The sequence below is a fragment of the Dermochelys coriacea genome, chromosome 1, assembly GCF_009764565.3.
Source record: "Dermochelys coriacea isolate rDerCor1 chromosome 1, rDerCor1.pri.v4, whole genome shotgun sequence".
In the NCBI taxonomy this organism is placed as follows: Eukaryota; Metazoa; Chordata; order Testudines; family Dermochelyidae; genus Dermochelys; species Dermochelys coriacea.
The window spans coordinates 349,488,070-349,503,056 of NC_050068.2; positions in this window are offsets into that span (position 1 = coordinate 349,488,070).

A 14,987-nucleotide genomic window follows, 5' to 3' on the forward strand; every position below is an offset into this window, starting at 1 on the left:
AGAGGCAGGAGCTGAGGCAGATGGTATACAGCCAGTGGGGGTGGTGGAGGGGGCAGCGGTGGTGTTAATAGTGGTGGGGGTTTGGGGGGACACACAGATGGATCGGGGGGCAGCTCCACCCCACACCCCCTGTGTCCCTGGAAACACAGTCAAGACCCCCACCACAAGAGCACAGTTCAAAAGTTACTCAGTCTTAGGGCCCCCTCCACGGTGGTCTGCAAAGTCTCTAGGTGCTCCCCCACTGGTAGATGGTCCTCTCCTTCTCCTCCTCGGGCTCCAGCAGCTCCAGGCAGCAGACTCCACAGCAGCAGCAGCAGCTCCAGGAACTCCAGGTGGTGATCCAGGCAGGCAGAAAGGACCCCTCTCAGGTGGTGGTGGTGGTGTCCACAACAGCAGTGGCTGGGGTCCCTCACTCCTCCTCTCTGGGAGTGGGCTAGTAGCCCCCCCGGGGCAGCAGTTGGAGCAGTAGCAGCACCCGAGAGTGGGGGGGTCCAGCAACCAGGTAGCAGAGAACAGGGATGGGGCAGGGTGTCTGGCCCAGCCAGGGGAGCAGCAGGGAGAGCTTAGGGCCTAGCAGCAGGAGTAGCAGCTTCCCACCTCCCTCCAAGCTAGAAGGCTATGAAAGAGTCATGGGCGAGAGAGAGAGATTCGCTCCAGGCTAAACAAATCCCTGGTACCAGGTTAAGTGAAATGGAAACTGCTCCAGGTCAATTAAGACACCTGGGGCCAATTAAGAACTTTCCAGAAGGCAGGGAGAATGCTAGGTTGATTGGGACACCTAAAGCCAATCAGGGGCTGGCTGAAACTAGTTAAAAGCCTCCCAGTCAGTCAGGTGGGGGTGCATGTCAGGAGCTGTGGGAAGAAGTTGCGCGGTTGGAGAGGCTGAGTAGTACACACCATATCAGGCACAAGGAAGGAGACCCTGAGGTAAGGGTGAAGTGGAGCTTGAAGAAGTGAGGGCTGCTGTGGGGGAAGTAGCCCAGGGAATTGTACATGTCATGTTTCTAAAAGGTCAGCTACCATGGCTGATACTATTAGGGTCTCTAGGCTGGAGCCTGGAATAGAGGGTGGGCCTGGGCTTCCCCCCCCCCCCACCTTTGCCCCGTTTAATCACTGAGACTGGGAGACAACAGAGACTATGCAAGGAAGGATAACTTCTCCTCACCTCCCTTGCTGGCTTATGATGAAAATGGCTCAGTAGACTGTGACCCTTGTCTCTAGAGAGAGAAGGGTTACGTGGAGGGTCACAGTGAGCCTCTGAGGCTAGCTAAATCTGCCAGGAAACACGGGACTCATGGAGGCAAGGACAGAGCTTTGTCACAGTGGCCACATGTGTTCACAGCTACAGTCAGTAGTTTCCTAGGTTGTGGTTTGTTTAATAGCAGCATAGGCCAGAGGAAACTGAATGCTCCCACTTACATTAGTGAAGGGAGACGTGTTGTGTGTATTGGTTAGAGGATAAGGTGGGTAGCTAGGATTCTTTATTCCTATTCCAATTTCTCCCAAGACTTGCTTCATAACCTTAGCTAAATCACTTAGGGTCAGACCATGGTCACAAGTGCAATAAATGTCCCTGAAGTGTTTGTACAATCTGCACTGGGACAACGTCCCTGTTTATCCTTGCTCGGGGACTCCAGATAACAGTTTCTCAGTGTCTTTTTCTAGTTGCATGCCCTGCAAATTCAACCTGGGATCTGGAAGTCAAGATGGGTTTTGCTGGCAATAAAGACGCTGCCATCGGAACCTTGTAAACCATACGGCAAGTGATGCAGGTTGGAGAGGGGATGGAGTCCAGCTCCTTCCCCCAGCACTGTGCTGACTCAGCCAAGTAGTAACAAGGTATTTTTGTCACTCCAGGCAATACCCAGGAATCTGCACATGCGTGGGGGCAGCTCCCCTCAGGAGGGAGGTTGTAGTTTTGCACACTTTTCTGACCACAACAGCCCAGTAATCTCTCTCTGCTTCTGTTTCTCGTCTTTTAAATGGAGAAAAAAAAATAAAAAACAGTGATGTAAGGAGACTGCCTTAGCGAATGTTTGCAAGGCATCTCACCTTACCCTCATGGGAGAATGATTATCCCCTACAGCTGAGCTCTGCTTGGCATAACAGAATAGCAGGAGGGGCACAACAGAAAAAACCATTAACACAAGTTAGAGCAGCCTAGGGGCTTCTCTAACTTATGTCACTGGTCTAGGGTCCCTAAAAGACCTTACACAAGTGGACCAAAGCTGGGGAAGGAGGGCAGCTAGCAAACGAGCCAGGCTTTGCATGAATAGAGAATCCCTCTTCATTAGGGGAATTATCCACTGGACATTTGCAATCAGAATGGAACAAAAGGATTGGATTGTAAGGGAGAATGTGTCAATATAAATGCAAAGTATTTGGTTCTGCAGTGACGCCAAGTAACAAGTTTCCTGTAAAGTACTTTAGGACTCTGGTAGGAAAGACACTGTGGTCAGGTCTGCACTAGAATCTTTTGCCAGTGCAGTAATGTTAGTTAGTTGGTGTGATTTTTTTTTTTAAATTATTTATTTATTTTTTATTTTTTACATTTCTATACTAGCAACAGCCCTAGTGCTGACACAGTCATACCAGCAATAAAAGTGCTTTTGGCACGAAAGCTTATTTTGCTCAGGGAACCAATACAAGCTTCGCTGGCAAAAGCTCTTTAGGCAGTATAAGCTGCATCTACACTAGGATGCCAGTGGAGGGTTTGCCAGTGTAGCTATACTGAGAAACCTTTTCTAGTGAGACATGGCCAGTCTGCCTACTTATGTGACCCCCATCACCATAGCACAAGGTGCCAAAGAAAAGTAAGCTACGGTTGGGCCCAGTTATCACTCACATCCTACAGTTCACTCCAAGTTTGCAGTTCAGGTTCAGAACAACTAGCAGAACCAAAAGACAGCATCATTCTTGAGCCAGAAGAGTACCCAGGAGTTACCTACTACAGGACAGGCCCAACAAAGAAAATAACAGAATGCCACTAGCCATCACCTTCAGCCCCCAACTAAAACCTCTCCAACGCATCATCAAGGATCTACAACCTATCCTGAAGGACGACCCATCACTCTCACAGATCTTGGGAGACAGGCCAGTCCTTGCTTACAGACAGCCCCCCAACCTGAAGCAAATACTCACCAGCAACCACACAACAGAACCACTAACCCAGGAACCTATCCTTGCAACAAAGCCCGTTGCCAACTGTGCCTACATATCTATTCAGGGGACATCATCATAGGGCCTAATTACTTCAGCCACATTATCAGAGGCTCATTCACCTGCACATCTATCAATGTGATATGTGCCAGCAATGCCCCTCTGCCATGTACATTGGTCAAACTGGACAGTCTCTATATAAAAGAATAAATGGACACAAATCAGACATCAAGAATTATAACATTCAAAAACCAGTCGGAGAACACTTCAATCTCTCTGGTCACTCGATTACAGACCTAAGAGTGGCTATTCTTCAACAAAAAAAACTTCAAAAATAGACTCCAATGAGAGACTGCTGAATTGGAATTAATTTGCAAACTGGATACAATTAACTTAGGCTTGAATAGAGACTGGGAGTGGATGTGTCGTTACACAAAGTAAAACTATTTCCCCTTGTTTATTTCCCCCCTGCTGTTCCTTACACATTCTTGTCAAATGCTGGAAATGGCCTACCTTGATTATCACTATAACAGGTTCCTACCCCCGCTCTCCTGCTGGTAATAGCTCACCTTTCCTGATCACTCTTGTTACAGTCTGTATGGTAACACCCATTGTTTCATGTTCTCTGTGTATATAAAATCTCCCCACTGTATTTTCCACTGTATGCATCCAATGAAGTGAGCTGTAGCTCACAAAAGCTTATGCTTAAATAAATGTTAGTCTCTAAGGTGCCACAAGTCCTCCTTTTCTTTTTGCGGATACAGACTAACACGGCTGCTACTTTGAAACCTATCATAATTCTGGAGTCATTGAAACTGGCAATGAGCACAAAACTCATGAGCCACTGCTATGGCCAAGGCATGCTAGTGAGAGATAAGAATCTAGATGGGGAACAAATATTTAATAAAGGGCTCTTCAGTCTAGCAGAGATAGGTGTAACACGAACCAATGGCTGGAAGTTGAAGTAGACAAATTCAGACTGGAAATAAGGTGTATATTTTTGACAGTTAAGGTAATTGACTGTTGGAACAGTTTACCTAGAGTCGTGGTGGATTCTCCATCATGGACCATTTTTCAATCAAGCCAGGATGTTTTTCTAAAAGCTCTACTCTAGGGATTATTTTGGGGAAGTTCTCTGGTCTGTGTTACACAGGAAGTCAGATCAGATGATCACAATGGTCCATTCTGGGCTTGGAGTCTATGAATCTATGGAATGTAATGGAAAGGAAGCCAAATAAAAGGGAATATAAGAAAATGGGCTGTGGGAAATTATAGGCCCCTAGTACTGGGAGTGAGATGTTACACACAGGAGGTAATTACTCATGGGGAGGGCATGGAATAGCTCAATTCCAGGAGTCCACAGGCTCTGACTGTGACTAGGCATAGGAAATCCACCCAGGAGCCTTAAAAATGAGGTCAGCGTAGCTACATTGGCCAGAAAAATCTATAGCTGTGCCAACCTAATCTCCAGTGTGGATGCAACTATGTAGATGGAAGGATGCTTTCATTGGCCAAGGCTGCGCCTACATTAGGGGGTTATGCTGGCATAGCTATGGTGACATAATTTTTCTGGTATAGACTCTGTAGCATAGACATACCCTCAGATGCAGCATTCCAAAGTATGGACAGTTCTCCTTAGCCACTGAGGACAGGACAAGAAGCAATGGGCTTAAATTGCAGCAAGGGAGACTTTGGTTAGACATTAGAAAAAACTTTGTCACTGTCAGGATGGTTAAGCACCGGAATAAATTGCCTAGGGAGGTTGTGGAATCTCCAGCATCGGGGATTTTTAAGAGCAGATTGGACAAACACCTGTCAGGGATGGTCTGACAATACTTAGTCCTGCCTTGAGTGAAGGGGACTGGACTAGATGACCTCTCGAGGTCCCTTCCAGTCCTACATTCTATGATCCTCCCTCCACAGGGAGGATGAGAGAACAAACAGCATATGACAGATGTGTAGTCATGTTCCTTAATACACAACTGGTAGGCCCTCAGGTACTACGGTGATGAGTGTGATATAAAAACCTATATAAAATAGAAGAGAAATAGTGCTCAAAAGTGCATGTGCACATTTTTGTGCACTCAGAGTTGCAGATACACAAATGGAGGGCAGGTAGGGTCCCTTTTGAAAATGTGTCCCTACGTTGTGTGACAAAGTTCCTCCTCTACCTTGGTGGGTCTTGCGCTTATTGGCAGATTTGCTCACCTTGGAGCTTCACAGCAGCCCTCAGTTTGGCCGTTTTCGTGAACCCACAGTGCAGGTCAACTCCTCCTGTGTCTGACCAGGAATTGGGAGGTTTGGGGGGAACCCGGGCACGCCCTCTACTCCAGGTTCCAGCCCAGGGCCCTGTGGAATGCTGCTGTCTACAGTGCCTCCTGGAACAGCTGTGTGACAGCTACAACTCCCCAGGCTACTTCCCCATGGCCTCCTCCCAACACCTTCTTTATTCTCACCATAGGACCTTCCTCCTGGTGTCTGATAATGCTTGTAGTCCTCAGCCCTCCAACAGTCTGCGTTCTCACTCGCAGCTCCTAGCACCTCTTGCTCCCAGCTCCTTACCTGCACACCACAAACTGAAGTGAGCTCCTTTTTAAAACCCAGGTGCCCTGATTAGCCAGCCTTAATTGATTCTAGCAGCTTCTTGACTGGCTGCAGGTGTTCTAATCAGCCTGTCTGTCTTAATTGTATCCAGAAGGTTCCTGATTATTCTGGAACCTTCCCTGTTATCTTACCCAGGGAAAAGGGACCTACCTTAACCTGGGGCTAATATATCTGCCTTCTATTACTCTGCTGTAGCCATCTGGCCTGACCCTGTCACAGTTGGCATAGGTATAACGAAAGAGAAAATATGGCCAGCAGGTTCTCTGTTCTTGGTGAAGCTGCAGACACCAGGATGAACTCAGTTTGTGTCAGAGACTGGGCCGTGGGTAATCAGGCCTAATGGTCAAAGCAGGAGCTGGGAAGGGGATCCAATTTCAGGGCCAGGGCTGAAGTCAAGAAGCCACAACCAGGAGTTAGAGCTGGACCCAGGAATCAGTAGCCAAGGATTAGAAACCAGTAGGCACACCACAGGTCAGGCCTGGAGTCAAGAACCTGAGTCGGGGAGAGGAAGCCAGAGCCAGGAGCAAGTTGAGGTAGCAAAGACTCAGAGGAGAAAGGGCTGGAGCCAGGTGAGGAGCAGCAGGCACAGGGAGGATCGCAGCCGCGAGGGTGAACACGTTGAGCAGCTACAGAGAGCTGCTGCTGAGCTAAAAGCCAGCCAGCTGCCCTCCCTAACTAATCAGGTGGTGCAGTCAGTCAGGGAGCCTGCTGTAGCTCAGCTGCGCTTGTTGGGTTGCCAGGAGAGTGACTGTTGCAGGGCTTGATCCCTGATAGTTTGATTCAGATCCCAGGGAATCCGTGCAGGATGAGCGGATAGAACAATACACCTTTCAAGCTGCGAACAGAGCACATCGGATTTGCGTGAGTGGGTGTGGAAGGTGCTCAGTACCTCTGCGGATCAGGCCTAGTATTTGCAAACTAAGGAGGTTTGATTCGTTCACATGAGACGTGAATAACAGTTTATCACCCTCCTCTTTATAAAAACTTTTTACATACTTGAAGACTGTTATCAGGTCCCCCCTCAGTCTTCTCTTCTCCAGACTAAGCAAAACCATTTTTTAAATGTTTCTTTGCAGGACACATTTTCTAGGCCTTTAATCATTTCCATTGCTCTTCTCTGGACGTTCTCCAGTTTACCCACATCTTTCCCAAAGTGTGATGTCCAGACCTAGACACACTACTCCAGTTGAGGCCTTATCAGCGCAGAGTAGAGCGGAAGAATTTCTTCATGAGTCTTGCACACAATACTCTGGCTAATACAGCCCAGAATGATGTTTGCTTTTTTTTTTTTTTTTTGGAAAAGTGTTTACCTTGTTGACTCATATTTAGTTTGTGATCTACTTTTCTGCAGACTCCTTCCTAGCCAGTCAGTTCCCATTTTGTATTTGTGCAATTGCTTATGCCTTCGAAAGTGGAATACTTTACCTTTGTCCTTATTTAATTTCATCCTATTTATTTCAGATGACTTCTCCAGTTTGCCAAGATCATTTTGAATTCTAATCCTGGCTCCAAAGCACTTGCAACCCCTCCCAGCTTGGTATCATCTGCAAACTTGACAAGTGTACTATCTACACCATGATCCAAATAATTTATGCAGATATTGAATAGAACCAGACCCAGGACATAGCCCTGTGGGACCCCAATCGATATGACCTTCCAGCTTGACTATGAATGACTGATAACTACTCTCTGAGTATAGTTTTCCAACCAGCTATGCACCCACCTTAGAATATGTTTGCCTAGGCTATACTTCTCTAGTTTCGTTTTGAGAAGGTCATGTGAGACAGTATCAAAAGCCTTACTAAAGTCGAGACATATCTCATCTACTGCTTCCCCCACTATCCACAAGGTTTGTTTTCCTGTCAAAGATGGATATTATGCACAGGAGCTGGCTTCTAATTTTCCCTAAGGTGCTCAACCCCTACTTAGCCCCACAGGCCCCGCCCCCACTCCACCTCTTCCCCTAAGTCCCCACCTCCACTCTACCACTTCCCTCAAGGCCCCACCCCACCCTTTTCTGCCCCCTCCCCTGAGCGTGCCCTATCTCTGCTCCTCCCCCTTCCTCCCAGCCCCTCCTTCATGCTGCAAAACAGCTGATCCGCAGCATTCAGGAGGTGCTGGAAGGGAGGGAAGGAGTTGATTGGTGGGGGCCGCAGGCGGGATTGGGGGAAAGGAAAGGAGCTTGGCTGCTAATTTTTTCTCCTTGGGTGCTCCAGGGCTGGAATTGTCCTTATTTCCCATTTTTATAGCTAGGTACTATATTTGCCTTTTTCTAGTCCTCTGGGATCTCTCCTGTCCTCCACAAGCTCTCACAGATCATCGCTAATGCTAATTCTTTTTTTGAGTTTCAGGTCCTTACGGATCTCCTGGTTAAGCCAGTGTGGTCTCTTAGCATACTTTCTATCTTTTCTACGCAGTGGGATAGTTTGCTCTTGAAACATGTACAGTAGAGTGTCTTGTTTTGTTTTTAAAAATAGGAATATACCTGTTGCTATGTGTTTATATTAGAGAAGACAGGGTCAAAGAAATCTCCAATGCACTTGGAGTGAAATGTGGGGAGACTTGATGAGGCAGAGAGGCCCCACACTGGCAACAAGTGGGTTAAGGAGGCAGACAGGCTCTCCCCTGGCAATGAAAGGGTTAGGGAAAGCCTGTGGACCCAGCTGGTCCCGCCTCGCTACACGTGCAGCCAATGGTGGGCATGGAGAGGGGAGATTAAAGGAGAGGGCCTCACCCAGTTGAGTGCTGATCAGGATGGAGGACAGAGCTCTGCTTCTCTTGGTGGGAGAGAAGCCTGGTTATAGACCTGAGACTGAGCTTTCTTGCCAAACTAGATCAGCCTCCCTGGAAAGAGCAACCAAATGCTGGGAAGGGAATTGGTGGAAGCACAGACTATTTGGGAGATCCAGCCCTGAATAGAAGGGTGGGGCTCCTGTCACGCTGTCTGTAGTGGCTCACGACCGTGAGTGCCAACCTCAGGGCAGACACTCCAAATGGGGTGGTATATTCTGTAATGAGATTTCACCAACTCAGTACCAAGTGTTAACTCCTAAAGCACTGGAACAGTCTTACCATGGAGTCACAGAGGGTCCCTTTGGGCTCTCCAGTCTGTCTTGCCATCCCGGCTACTTGGTCTTAGTGACAGATGGTCCCTTACACCAACAATCACAACAGTATTCAAGATCTCTATCATGCATTCTTACAACTACAATACCCACCTGCTGAAGTGAAGAAACAGATTGATAGAGCCAGAAGAGTACCCAGAAGTCACCTACTACAGGACAGGCCCAACAAAGAAAATAACAGAACGCCACTAGCCATCACCTTCAGCCCCCAACTAAAACCTCTCCAACGCATCATCAAGGACCTACAACCTATCCTGAAGGACGACCCATCACTCTCACAGATCTTGGGAGACAGGCCAGTCCTTGCTTACAGACAGCCCCCCAACCTGAAGCAAATACTCACCAGCAACCACACAACAGAACCACTAACCCAGGAACCTATCCTTGCAACAAAGCCCGTTGCCAACTGTGCCTACATATCTATTCAGGGGACACCATCATAGGGCCTAATCACTTCAGCCACATTATCAGAGGCTCGTTCATCTGCACATCTATCAATGTGATATGTGCCAGCAATGCCCCTCTGCCATGTACATTGGTCAAACTGGACAGTCTCTATATAAAAGAATAAATGGACACAAATCAGACGTCAGGAATTATAACATTCAAAAACCAGTCGGAGAACACTTCAATCTCTCTGGTCACACGATTACAGACCTGAGAGTGGCAATAAAAAAACTTCAAAAATAGACTCCAGTGAGAGACTGCTGAATTGGAATTAATTTGCAAACTGTATACAATTAACTTAGGCTTGAATAGAGACTGGGAGTGGATGAATCATTACATAAAGTAAAACTATTTCCCCATGGTATTTCTCCCCTCCACCCCACCCCCCACCGTTCCTCAGATGTTCTTGTTAACTGCTGGAAATGGCCCACCTTGATTATCACCACAAAAGGTTTTCCTCCTTAGCCCCCTCCTTCCTGCTGGTAATAGCTCATCTTAAGTGATCTCTCTCCTTACAGTGTGTATGATAAAACCCATTGTTTCATGTTCTGTGTGTGTGTATATAAATCTCCCCACTGTATTTTCCACCGAATGCATCCAATGAAGTGAGCGGTAGCTCACGAAAGTTTATGCTCATATAAATTTGTTAGTCTCTCAGGTGCCACAAGTACTCCTTTTCTTTTTTGCGAATACAGACTAACATGGCTGCTACTGCTACTCTGAAACAATATTCAGGTTACTCTGTCACTTACCCCAGGTCAGCTGTATTCAGATCTCAAACCGAAGGCAATGCTTGTAGCCAATCCTGTAACAAACTAACTAAGGGTTTATTAAGGGGGGGAAGGGGGAAGAAATGAGAGGGATTTACAAGGTTAAAACAGGAAACACACACACACACACAAATGAGTTACAGTCTTAGAGTTAAAAAGTAATAGAAGTGTCTCTAATAAGCAGCTCTACATCTATATCCTTTAGGGCTGACTCAGGCCAAGCAGCATGGGGATCTCTTGCTTTTGTTTAGGAATCTTTGCCCCTCAGAGTCCAGACAGTGGAAAGAACCCATTTTCTCCTTGTCAGGGATTTTATCCCCTTCACCCCAGAATCCAAGGTGATGGGATGAGTTCATGCACAGGTCTCCCCTTCTTGGAGGGAGTGAGGAATGCAATCAACAGGGTCTCTGTCCTTTGATGCTACACAATGCCTCATTTGTCTTCAATGGACCATGTAGTGTTTTGGAGGAGCACTTTACCTTACTTAATGCTTCTTTTCCTGGTTGGTGAGTGACCCAGTTAGAGGTTTACAATGCAAACTCTCCATATAACCGTATAACATGGAATACAGATGATATAAAGTAGGATTAATACATGCAGCATCCTACAAGCAGTTCATAAAGTCTAAATGCTAAAAACATGCTTATAACACTAATATCTATTTTAACTATGCTAACCTACAGGTGACTCATTTCCAGCTATGCATTTGTCAGAGTTCAGCAAGGCCTGGAGCTTTTGGCATGAGCTGGCACCTGGTCTGCCCATGTCACAGCCTTACTGAAGGTTTGTGGGACAATTTTGAGTTACATTTATTTTTGTTTCTGATTAATGTTAAACCTTAACTGCCCTGAAAGGGGTAGGACTGAAGGTTGCTCTGGCCAGAGGGACCTTACTGGGACAGAGACCTGCAGCTGGGTGAGTTGTGAAGAGCCACAAGATGACACCACCAGGCAACCCAGTCTCCTGCACAGACTAGCTTTGCCCTTATTGTTGAGAGTTTCATTGGGCCAGAGGAGCGACGCTTTCAACCACAGTCTTCAACCCAGAGCTTTAAACGATCCTTTATTAGATACCCTTGGCCCAGGCCATAGAGCGCTTTGAAGATAAGGACTGTGACCTCGAACTTGATTTGAAAATTCTATGGGAAGCCAGTGCCGAGAGGAGACAGGTGAAATGTGTCTACAGTTGCCTTTGTTACCGAGGAGATGCTTGGCCCCACAAGCGAGGGGTCTAGGGGGGGAGGGGCAGTTTCCCATCACTGCTTTTTGGGGGGCGTCCCTCCCGGAAGGACTCAAACCGTTTCAGCGCCTTCCCCTGGACCCTGCCACCTCTCGGGCGAGCCAGCGGAAGCTCCTGGCCCGCGGTGTGGAACGCTGCAGAGAGGTCCAGGGGGCTGAGACCGATGGCTGCCCTCTCCCCACTGACAGGAGGAGCTCAGCCATCAGGGCCATGAAACCAGCTCCAGTTCCATGTCTGGGCCTGAAGCCAGGTGGTGCCGGGTCCTGCCTGCTGGCTGGCTGCAGTTAGAGGAGCCTGGAGCTGGCCTTTGGCTGGCTTCTCTCTGAGCTTGCCCAGGAACGGGAGGTCTGATGCTAGGCGAGAGCTGGCCAGGCCTGACGTGCCCAGGGTGGTGTTGGAATTATAGGATACCCCCATGACACCAATTTAACAGTAAATTCCTTTATTAAATTCGAAGGCTGAATGGTATTTGTACAGCCACTGCAAACGTGCCGTGAATGCCTGTGCAATTATTACAGGCCTAGCCCCAGGATGCTCAAACCCCTGTTGGCCGGTTCCAACAGGACCGGCAGTCACAAGTAACGAAGCGTCTAAGAGTCCACCCTTTTGTACCTTATTCATCGGGACCTACGTGAGCATGGTCACTACTTCTTGAATCCTTTTTGTTGCTAAAACTCGTCCCAACCATTCTTGATAATTGAGGTCTCTTCTTCCAAGACTTCCTTCCTATCTTATCAGCCACATTCCAAGTCCAGTGTTTCCAATCCAGCATACCATCTTTCAAGGCCTTCCCACCCCCACTAAGAACCTGCACTTTGCACAGACTGCAACACATATGTATAAACCTTTTAGCCAAGCTAATTTAACCCTTTGTCTCTATCTAATCCCACACGTGGGTTTCTTCAGTGTTGGTCTGACTATTGCATGCAAGGGCTAAGGTTTCGAAATGTGCATGCAAATATTTGTACGTGCAAAGCTGGGCAAAGTGTCCTGATTTCGCCTTTGGTGTCTATGGAGTTGCCTCTGGGGGTTCCAGGTCCTTGACTTAGGCTTTACAATGTCTCCATCCTCTCCTCTCCAAGCGGGGGAGAAGAGGTTTATGCCCCTTTAACAAAGAGGGTGGGTGGTAGTAGAACACAGGTCCTCTGTCCCCATCAGGCTCCAACCTGGGGCCTTAGAGAGGCAGTGATTGCAAATACTCTGGAGTGCTTCAGGCCACCTCCCTGGGCCACTCTCTTCTCCATAAAGCCTCAAAAGTCCTTCCCCTGATGTCCAACAGAAAATAGCAGAAACAACTGACTCTTCAGCCTAGCGGGGCTTAGCTGGCAGCCTTCTTCTTTGTGGCCTCACCCCAGCTTCACAGTGGCCCAGGTTCCTGGGTTTCACTCCCACCCCCCAGGATCTGTCATGCTCTCCCTCTGCCCAGGGCTTCCGGCAGGCTGCAGTCCCTGATCAGCCCCTGTCTCCAGCCAGGCTTCCAGCTTAGGGCTCAGCCCCAGAGAGAAAGATCTCAGCTGGGTCTCTTCTCTTGCCCCACCTCTAGGGCCAGGGGTGGCTGCTGCCCCTTATGGACTCCTCCCTTGCAGTCAGGAGCAGAGTGGGTTGGGTAGGATAGGTCATGTCTCCCCCTTCTGAGCCATCTGGCTCCCTGTTAAGCTCCTTGTCCAAGCACTGGAGCAGGATCTACAGCAGGTGCAGTGGGGCAGTGCTGGCTGGTCCCAGAATTGCTTTTTAACCCCTGTGGGGTTTATACACATCACCACAGATGCTAAGAAAGAGAAACCACAGCACATTCCCCGCTGCATGCCAAACCCACAGATCATTGCCATTCATCAGCAAACAACGGCACAGCATCTAAAGACTAGAAGTTCAGAGATTCCTAAGGCCAGAAGGGAATATTAGATCATCTAGTTTGACCTCCTGTGGTAACATGGGCCACTGAATTTCACCCAGTCACCTCCTGCCCCTCCCTATACTGAGCTCAATGACTTGTGTTTGAAGAAAGCATCTTCCAGAAAGGCAGCCAGTCCTGATCCAAAGACATCAAGAGAATCCACCGCTTCCCTGGATAGTTTGTTCCAATGGCTAATCACCTTCGCTGTTAAAATTGTGTGCCTTATTTCCAATTGCAATTTGTGTGGCTTCAGCATCCAGCCATTGGTTCTTCTTCTGTCTTTCTCTGCTAGATCGAAGAGCCTTTTACTACCTGGTATTTCTCCCCGTGAAGGTCCTGATACACTATGATGAGGTCACCTCTCCATCTTCTTTTTTGATAAATTAAACCAACGGTTCTCAAACTGTGAGTTGGGATCCCATTTTAACTGGGACACCAGGGTTGTCTTCGACTTGCTGAGGCCCAGGACCAAAGCCCGAGCCTCACTGCCCAGGACCGAAGTCTGAGGGCTTCGTCCCTGGGCAACGGGGCTCAGGTTACAGGCCCCCTGCCTCAAGCTGAAGCCCTTGGGCTTTGACTTTGACCCTCCCTGCCATCCAGGGCGGTGGGCCTCGGGATTTGGCTTTGCTCCCCCCACCCCCAGGGGTGGTGGGATTAGGGCAGGCTCAGGCTTCGGTCCCTCTCCTGCCCCTGGGGTTGTTTAGTAATTTCTGTTGTCAGAAGGGGGTTATAGTGCAATTAAGTTGGAGAACCCCTGAATTAAAAAGATCGAGCTCTCTCACTATGAGACATTTTCTCCAGCCCTGGAATAATTTTTGTGGACTCATCTTCTCTGCACCCTCTGCAATTTTTCAGCCTCGAGTTGCTGGGAACGTGATCACCAGCAGTACAAAGATTCCTGTGAAAACACAACCCAGTTGTGGAGGATGCCAAAATAAACTTTGCAGCACAGGACGGGCAAAGCAGAGCTGCAGACTCAACCTCAGACACAAGCATCTCTCTTCCCTTCTGCTCCCACCCGCTCCTGGCAAATTGTGCTTCACTGAAAAGATCCACTGAAAACTGAGAAAGACACCTCAGAGCAGAAAGAAGGGCTCATCCCACCGGCCTTCCTGGAGTTTGGTTGGATCATACAAAAGCCCTGGGCAATGTCTGGGCTGCTCTGTGTGAATCTGACCCCTGCACCTTCTGGCTGGTGAATGCCTGGCAAGGACACCCACACACCCCACTGGATAAGACAATTCAAGCTTCCTTCAGAGCAGACAACCCAGCTGCCAGACCCCAACCCAACTACTTCTCAAGGAACCAAACGTCAGGTGTCAATGTGATGGTTGCCATCTTGGCCAGCACCAGGGATCTCCAGAGCTAGGAGCATGAATCTCTGTAGCTTAAGCTAAAAAACCAGGCCATGTAGCAGAGGGCTGGAACAGACTCAAATTTCTCCAGGGACTGGGGACACAAACACATCCTGAGCTGTGGTTTCCATAATTCTAAGGCCAGAAGGAACTAGACTGACCTAATGCATAACACAGGCCAATAATAATTCCTGTTTGAACTAGAACAGATTGTTGAGAAAAACAGCCAGTCTTGATTTGATAGTGTTCAGTGATGGAGAATCCACCACGACCCAGTAAATTGTTCCAGTGGTTAAAATCCCTCATCTGGCTTACGCTAAGGCCTTTCTTACTATATGCCAGAGCTAGATAAGTTCATGGAGAATAGGTCCATCAATGGCTATTAGTCAGGATG